Here is a 9,706-nt window from a genome sequence, read left to right on the forward strand (position 1 = left end):
AGCATATTTTATGAGACTGATATCTTTAACTGGCTATCATTTTTCCCTTTACGGGAATGGTGCCCCACGAGGTGATTTAATGTTAATTAAGTCACACTGCTCTCAAGTCTGATAATGCTCTTCAAAATAAAAGTCTTACAAAAAATATATGCCTTAAAGGCAATACATGGTGGGTGATCCGGGGTTTGGAGTTTGAAGGAGTTTCTTCAGGGTTTTAACTGTCATGGTTGTGGCAATGCAGAACTTAAATGTTTAAATTAAAGAAACAGGTTTATATATTCAAACTGTACTGCACAAAAGGTTGATGTGATTCATTTATTTAATTTCATTAAGTTTGGAGGTTTGGCAGATTAAACCACCAATCGGTAAATTAAGTATTTAAAATGACCTCAACCTGTCACAACAAAAATGCCCCTTACATCTTGATGCATAATTATACAACTGATAAGACATCAGGAAAAAGTTTTACATTGTGAGTGCTTTTGCTTTAAATAGTTTAAGAATATTTAGCTTTTAACCTTCTGGAGTCCATGTATGCGCCGGTGCATCCAAATCACATGACTGATTTAAGATGACGTAGAAGCGAAGCGCAGCCTCACTGAGTCTCTGTTTCAACTGGTGCTGAAAGAGCAAACTTCAAACTATAAACCACTTTTAAATTGTGTTGATAAGTAAAACCAGACTTATGATGAATAATTTACGCCATGCTTTTTCCTGAATATTGTTCGTGCGCGTTAGGTGCAGGAACAAAGTGTAAAAACAGGCTATTTTAACAAAAGTGCATGCAAGCAAAAAGTGCTTGCAAGTGAGATGTCTGCTCATCAGATGCACATTAATGCTGATTATTTTTAGTATTCTTTTAGAGGCTGTTGTCCACTCAGACCTCTCTGTTTCACTGTAAGGATGAATCCACCATTCTGACTGCTGTAGAACATACAGCTCTAAGATGTAAACAGGAATCCATGAGTCTGTCAAGATACAAGGGGTCATCCACAGGATACATATATAGGCCGTTTGGTAACATGGCACATTCGTCAAGGTTAAGTGCACTGCTTCCTGTAAGGAATGTTTCGAGAGGTTCTTGCTTCATGATGTATAGATTCACGGGTGGTTTACTGCAGACTGGAAGACGCCACTGTTATTTTGTGTTTATGCTTTTAGAATTTACGTCCAGAAAGCTACGTGGAGAAACTAAAGGAATGTAGCCTATACATTGGTCTGTTTTGCACGGACAAAGAACCTCCTGAAACTGGAGAAAGGAATGACCACTTTTGGTTAGGAGGATGGCTTTGTATCTCAATATGCTATCAGAAATGAGCTAATATTATGAATATGAATGAGGATGTCGTACAGCCTTTAAAACGTGGAGTTTGCGTGGACAACGGTGGAGTTTCTATTATCGGCTGAATCTCTCTCAGGCATCTGCAGAAGCTTGATCTGATACTGGTGTAGGGTGATCAAGCCAGTTTATTCTGGATTCACACTAAAGGACTTTTACTCAGCATCCTGACATCAGAGGATAATGGGTGACCAACCACTGGATCACCTTCACTCAACTGATAAGCTCTCAACAACCCCCTACATCACCAGATGTGGCTGGAGAGTTTACGACACGTCACAAACTCTGGAAACAAAACAAAGAGACAGACTCAGCCACATGGTCTGAAAGGTGTTTCAAACGTAACTTTATTATTTAACATGTTGGTGTTGGTGTTATACAGGAAGAAGCTTCAAGCTGAGATGCCACTCTACACCAGGGCCCCTATGGGGCAGACGTCTGTGTGTACTGTATGCTAATGTGATACCAGCCCCTTTCCCTGTGATTGTCTTTTAAGAGGACAGACAGAAATGCAGATTCCAGGAACCAACATGTGTTGATTGTAATTTTATGTTTCACCTTTCTCTCCATTTCAGTGCATATACATACACACACACACACACACATATATATATATATATATATATACAGTACAGGCCAAAAGTTTGGACACACCTTCTCATTCAATGCGTTTTCTTTATTTTCATGACTATTTACATTGTAGATTCTCACTGAAGGCATCAAAACTATGAATGAACACATGTGGAGTTATGTACTTAACAAAAAAGGTGAAATAACTGAAAACATGTTTTATATTCTAGTTTCTTCAAAATAGCCACCCTTTGCTCTGATTACTGCTTTGCACACTCTTGGCATTCTCTCCATGAGCTTCAAGAGGTAGTCACCTGAAATGGTTTCCACTTCACAGGTGTGCCTTATCAGGGTTAATTAGTGGAATTTCTTGCTTTATCAGTGGGTTGGGACCATCAGTTGTGTTGTGCAGAAGTCAGGTTAATACACAGCCGACAGCCCTATTGGACAACTGTTAAAATTCATATTATGGCAAGAACCAATCAGCTAACTAAAGAAAAATGAGTGGCCATCATTACTTTAAGAAATGAAGGTCAGTCAGTCCGGAAAATTGCAAAAACTTTAAATGTGTCCCCAAGTGGAGTCGCAAAAACCATCAAGCGCTACAACGAAACTGGCACACATGAGGACCGACACAGGAAAGGAAGACCAAGAGTCACCTCTGCTTCTGAGGATAAGTTCATCCGAGTCACCAGCCTCAGAAATCGCAAGTTAACAGCAGCTCAGATCAGAGACCAGATGAATGCCACACAGAGTTCTAGCAGCAGACCCATCTCTAGAACAACTGTTAAGAGGAGACTGCGCGAATCAGGCCTTCATGGTCAAATAGCTGCTAGGAAACCACTGCTAAGGAGAGGCAACAAGCAGAAGAGATTTGTTTGGGCCAAGAAACACAAGGAATGGACATCAGACCAGTGGAAATCTGTGCTTTGGTCTGATGAGTCCAAATTTGAGATCTTTGGTTCCAACCGCCGTGTCTTTGTGAGACGCAGAAAAGGTGAACGGATGGATTCCACATGCCTGGTTCCCACTGTGAAGCATGGAGGAGGAGGTGTGATGGTGTGGGGGTGTTTTGCTGGTGACACTGTTGGGGATTTATTCAAAATTGAAGGCACACTGAACCAGCATGGCTACTACAGCATCCTGCAGCGACATGCCATCCCATCCGGTTTGCGTTTAGTTGGACGATCATTTATTTTTCAACAGGACAATGACCCCAAACACACCTCCAGGCTGTGTAAGGGCTATTTGACCAAGAAGGAGAGTGATGGAGTGCTGCGGCAGATGACCTGGCCTCCACAGTCACCGGACCTGAACCCAGTCGAGATGGTTTGGGGTGAGCTGGACCGCAGAGTGAAGGCAAAGGGGCCAACAAGTGCTAAACACCTCTGGGAACTCCTTCAAGACTGTTGGAAAACCATTTCAGGTGACTACCTCTTGAAGCTCATGGAGAGAATGCCAAGAGTGTGCAAAGCAGTAATCAGAGCAAAGGGTGGCTATTTTGAAGAAACTAGAATATAAAACATGTTTTCAGTTATTTCACCTTTTTTTGTTAAGTACATAACTCCACATGTGTTCATTCATAGTTTTGATGCCTTCAGTGAGAATCTACAATGTAAATAGTCATGAAAATAAAGAAAACGCATTGAATGAGAAGGTGTGTCCAAACTTTTGGCCTGTACTGTATATATGATGTTATAACATGATCACCATGTAAAACATTTAAATCTGAATTAGTAGTGTCTGTTGACCACTTATTTATAAGTTGGTAATATCCTGTTGCAGACAATGTGTGTTTGGTACCATTCAATAGCAGACAGCGCAGAGGCTGGAGCCTGCCTGCCAGTCTCAACCCCTTGGAACAACTATAAGATGAGAAGAGACTTTTGTCTTGTAGAGAGAGAGAAGGGAAAAGAAAAGAGAGAGCAAGAGACAAAGAATCTTGTAGAACAACTTTTGAGAAGCCAGCGGGCCATGCTGGGCCCATCCAGCGTGGCCCCGCTGAGCAATTTGATGGCATCCTGAGCAGAACTGAACATGCTAAAACCCAACAGAAAGAACTTCATGCCACAAAGTCTGCCTTACTCCTGTGTCCTGGACCAACAAGGTCAGGACTGAAGAAAGGCAGACTCCTGCATGCCCACCCTGGGTGTGTGAAGATGACCGACATGGAGGGCCAAGCTCACCCGAGCCAAGGTTGCCATGTGGGCTCAGGAACGCCCAAAAGCACCCAACAGCACCAGGAGGTTCGACCGAGGAGAAGAGAGGGACCAGCTGAGCGGGCTGCCCCTTGGGACAGCACCAGGAGCGGTTCACACCAAGGAGCAGCGCTGCTTTTTCCTCTTCCCCCTCCAGAGCATCTTCTTTCTGGTCTGCTACAACTCAGGTGAAACAACACAATTTTCCTGTGCTGGGGTTTGATGCGTAGTTTAATAAGTATGGTAGGGAGCATTAGATAAAACTAGGATTTCCCCAAAGTTTTCAGATGTTTCCCTTTTTTGCTTCCCAGGCCGCTCAGCTGTTAAATGGTGTTTTTCACAGTTCATGTCAAAGCTTCCTCTGCTAATTATCTTACCATTGCTCACTGCTTCATCTGGTTCACTCTGGTCATTCATTCATTCATTAGCATCGCTGTATTCATTTCATTCCACTCATAGTTGCATTTACTCATTGTCTTGTCTGTTGTTAGGTGTATGGCATCTTGGTCTCCTGTGTCAGTAGTTTAGAATAAATGTTTGTCTATAAAGTCGTTGTCTTAGTTTTCTGTAGGATTACATTCAGTCACTTTACGGGTGCAAAGATCCTGGCTATTTGAGCTGTATTTGAATTGACAATTGATAATTAATAATTTCCCCAAAGTGCGTTAAACATTCTTGTCTGATCAACAAGAGGTGTGGTTTTATTAGTCTGACTATGAAATTATATCGCTGGACGAATAATTAAAGTGGTTATGTTTAATAATTCTTATTAATGTCACTTTTTCCTAATATTGAGCTAATCAAACCCTACAGTATTCATGGTGAAAAACGTAGGCATCTGAATAAACTGTTTATAATCAAATCAAAATTTACATATGTAATGGTGGAGAATTTCGGCGAGCATTTATTTAACAAATGCTGCCACAGAATAAATAATAAATTATGTAACAATCAATATTTCCTACACTGGCTTACTAAAATAAAAGTTCTCTGGATCCTACAAAGCTTGTATCAGCAGAGTCTTTCCTTCACCATCATCTCACCATCTTTTGATATTGCAAATAGCAAGGCCTGATAAACTACACAAGCAAAAAAAAAACATGACACCCCCTTTCCTGTTGGTGGTGTTTTTTGCGTGATTTTAGGTCCAATGTGTTAATACAGTATGTCAAAATGAAAAAATAACTGTAAAGTCACACATGTGAGGTTGTGCTGAAAAAATGACACCAAACAAGGCAAGGTAAACAGTAACATGAAATTTAAAGGTATAATCACAAGTAGTCAAAAACGGACAATTATACCCTTGACCGCAAAGGGTTAATGCTTGTGTACCTTTACTTAAGTAAAATTCTAATGAATGACTTCTACTTACAGCAGAGTATAGGATCTGCATACTTCTACCACTGCAAATGATCAGTTGTACCTCTCTTAGTTTTGCACATTTGACAGAAATGTTGCATCTCTACCTACTGCATTATTGTGATCTCAGTTGGCTTACAGAAATAGTTAAGGATGATCACTTTACCCTCAACAATTCCGGCCCATGTTTTGTAAAGCTTTATACTTCACCTGAGAACAAAAAAAGGGCAGAACATGTCTGGAGAACAGTCACAGCTAGGGAGATTTATATCTGTGCATTTGCACCAACATCCATGACGAGTAGGCCTACATATAGTGGAGACTGGGGACAATATCTAACATGAGGCAGGGGTGGATATAACATGTTAAAAATAAACTAAATTTTATTAATTAACTTTAACTACTAGTCTCTTTAAGCATTGTTGTACAATATTATTAGAATATTATTTATTTTTACAATAATGTTCTAGTATTATTTATACATTTAGTAATATTTTTCAACTTACAGTTGAGTTTTGTTTGTGGTGAAGCTCTGTTAGTAAGCCTCTTCCTCACTCTTGGCATACTGAATATAAACAGAATAAAATTTCACTTCTAGATTACTTATTCAGTGTATGCTTAACATTAAGGGCTTAATATTTACTCATGGATCATCACATTGATAAGGCTGTGTTAATACTAATAATCAAATGATCAAATTTTTACGTGAACTCCAATAATTATGTAAAGTAATGTAAAAAAAAAAACAATGAGCTGTACATGTATAAATGTATATATTTTTAGATATATTTGACCATATATACATATATATTATAAGGGCATAAATATGGCAATGTAACAGACAACAGTTAAACATTTTATATGTCTGAGTGAACTACTGTTTTATGTTATCACAATTACTTGTGTATGCTGGAAAGTATTGTTGTGTGGTCTGTTTGGATATGGCTCTTTAGCTTTGGGATGGTTGCAGTAAGGTGTTACAACCATCCCCGCCGGATCAGCCATGACAGAACATCATGTGACACACTGACCTGGACACATGCGAACCATGTTACTTAGAAGTCAGCAAAACACTGATTCAAACTAAGTTTGGATTAATTCATACAAAAGGTCTGGGGCCTCATTTATAAAACCTGGCGTAGGATCCATACTAAAAGTTTACCTACGCTGAAAAGCTGAAAAGTGCGTAAGCAAAAAAAAAGTCGGATTTATAAAACCATGCCTACGCACACCTGCAAGCACTTTCCCTTTATAAATCACAGTCCAACCGGAAAGTTGCGCAGCAGGATTTGATTCATGTCCCTCCCTCTCCACACCCACAATTCACCATGTATGGTCATGCAAATTACCTCATGAATGTGTTTTGCATATAAATAGGCATGATGGATCCACGGCATTTCACGCTGAATCATGGCAGCAACCAGAAGAAAGAGGAACTTTTCTGAGACAGAGATCGAGGTGCTTGTGGATGAGGTGTCAGCGAGACGGGAAACTTTATTCGGCGGCCATTCAAGTGGCATTACCAACAAACGAAAAGCCACTGAATGGCACGCTGTGGCCACGGCAGTAAGCGCGGCTGGCACAGAGCGCAGTGTCGCCGAAATAAAAAAGAAGTGGTCGGATTTAAAGGTGGAGGCAAAAAGAAAGTGGCTTTGCACTGCCAGAGCGTGGCAGCTACAGGTGGGTCCAGAAAACACATGAAACATGCACATGTGGTGAAAGTTCTGAAGCAGCATTGTAAAAACACAAAAAGGATTTAGGCACATTTATCTTCAAACAAAATCTGATAAATGCATGTGGAATTTATTCTCTTGCACATGTAGTCTACGTTTGTAAACTAGGCAATAAAAAAATCGGAATCTGCTAAATCAAAATATTCAAAGTGAAAACTGTTGGTCACATTTCAGATTAAATGTTGTGAATAAGTCCTAAATATAGCTACATCGAAATGTTAAATCTAACGGCACCCAATAGCTGCAATGTGGTTTTATGAATGAAAAATGTAACACTACTTAATCATGCTTGCAAGGTTCATTTTCTGTGATGTTGCCGCCACCCCTTTGTGACTCTTGACTGAGCAGAAAAAGTATTTTTACACAGGTGGCAGCCGTACCATGGAAGAACCTACACCACTTCACACCAAAGTGGCTTCCATTCTCGGACCAGCCAGCATGTCTGGTGTTGTGTCACATATACAAATTCGTTCTCGCTGGGGGCTCTTATAGCAATGTGGGTGCAGTCAATTGCGCCGATTACATTAGGGAAACCGGACATTGCTGCAAATTGCCTTTTGCTGTTGGCCTGTTCAACAACAGTGTAGGGAATCCTGATGTAGCGACTGGTCATTTGGATTATCCCATCCAAAACAGCTGGCAGTGCAGCACTGAGGGATGGCTGTGATATCCCAGACCTATTCGCACAGGATTTATTATTAATTTCTATTTCCTGAATAGAACAGAAATCTATAAATTGAATTTATATCAATAGACAATAAAAGAAATAGGCATACCTGTCGGATAATTCCCTCTGGAACGAGCCCGTTGCTAGGAAACCCAACGCTGTCAGCACTTTAATGTGTGCCGGTATGGCGCGGTTCCGGTGGGTTGGTCGCTCTAAAATTGGACTCAATTCAGCAAGGTAGTCTGAAACGGCTTATTAGCCAGTCATCATCATGAGCCAGGAAATCTTCCCGATCTCGGAATACCCTCTCCAGTCGGATCCGTCCATTGGCATGGTCTTCGAGAAGTGCAAGTGCATCCATTGTGCCTTATTGCGCACGGCTGCCACTGAATGGCTATTTATATGTGCTTTTTCCATTAACCAATCGTTCTCACCTTGTCACAATTGTCTCCAAAATGTGCTTAAGCAAGGTCTGTAGTTTGCTTAAAGTTACGCACATTCCTACGCTAGTCTTTTTTTTATAAATCCCAATTCTTGCGTAAGAAGTTGCGTACGCACTTCCAAGCCCGGTTTTGTGCGTAAGCAAGCTTTATAAATGAGGCCCCAGGACACTATGAAAAAAATATAGTGGCAAGCAAAAGCTTGGGAAATTTCATTTACTGTGAATATTTCAGCAGAAGATGAACTAATCTCCAAAAGGCATGAAGTTAAAGACAAAATGTGCTTTTCAACATTTTAAGCAAGATTAATGTTTTGTACAATTTTATAATGAAAAAATTAAAGGATCACCTTGCAAAATTTGGCCACCCCAAGACATTTGAGTTCTCAGATAACTTTTACCAGGGTCTCAGACCATAATTAGCTTGTTAGGACTAGGGCTTGTTCACAATCATTGTTAGGAAAGGCTAGGTGGGCTCCTCTAAACAGCTGCCTAGTACTCTGAAAACTAAAATAACTGATGCCCACAAAGCAGGAGAAGGCTATAAGAAGATATCAAATTGCTTGTGATGTAATTATGAAATGGCAGTTAACAGAAACTGTGGAGGTCAGGTTAAGGTCTGGAAGACAAAGAAAACTTCAAGAGAGCTGCTCCTAGAATTTAGAAAGGCAAAGCAAAACCCCTGTTCGACTGCAAAAGACCTGCAGAAAGATCTAGCAGATTGGTGGTGATGCACTGTTCCACAGTGCAGCAACACAAAGGTTTGCAAAGGAACATATACAACAAGCCTGTTGTTTTTAGGAAACAAGTCCTGTGGACTGATGAATTTGAATCAGAAGTTTCCGGGTGCAAAGAGCAAAGGTATGTTTGGAGAAAAAAGGGTGCAGAATTTCATTGAAAGAACACCTGTCCAACTGTTAAACATAGAGCTGGATTGATCAGGCTTGTCTTGCAGAAAGTGACACAGGGAACAATTTACAGGTAGAAGGAAGAATAGATTCAATTGAATTCCAGCAAATTCTGGAAGCAAGACACCACTGGTTTACAGTGATACTTGCCCAAAGGGGGCACTACTAAGTACTGATGCAGGGTGCTCAAACTTTTGCTTTTTTGTTATTTTGAAATTGTAAAAGATGGAAATTAAAAAGTAATCTTGCTTAAGATATTGAAGAAATGCATCATCTTTAACTTTTTGCCTTTTGCAAATCAGGTCATATTCTACCTCTTTAACTCCATTCGCGCTCCCTCCCTCCTCTGTTAAATGGGATCTCCCAGGCGCACTACGTCATCAAACCATGAGATGTTTGGTATCACCGGATTCAGGGAGCTCTCGGCTTCCTGAATCCGGCATCGTTTTTCTTTTATTCCTTATTAATTTCGCACCAGAGCTGCCTAAATACA

The sequence above is a fragment of the Epinephelus fuscoguttatus genome, linkage group LG22 (assembly GCF_011397635.1).
Source record: "Epinephelus fuscoguttatus linkage group LG22, E.fuscoguttatus.final_Chr_v1".
Lineage (NCBI taxonomy): Eukaryota > Metazoa > Chordata > Actinopteri > Perciformes > Serranidae > Epinephelus > Epinephelus fuscoguttatus.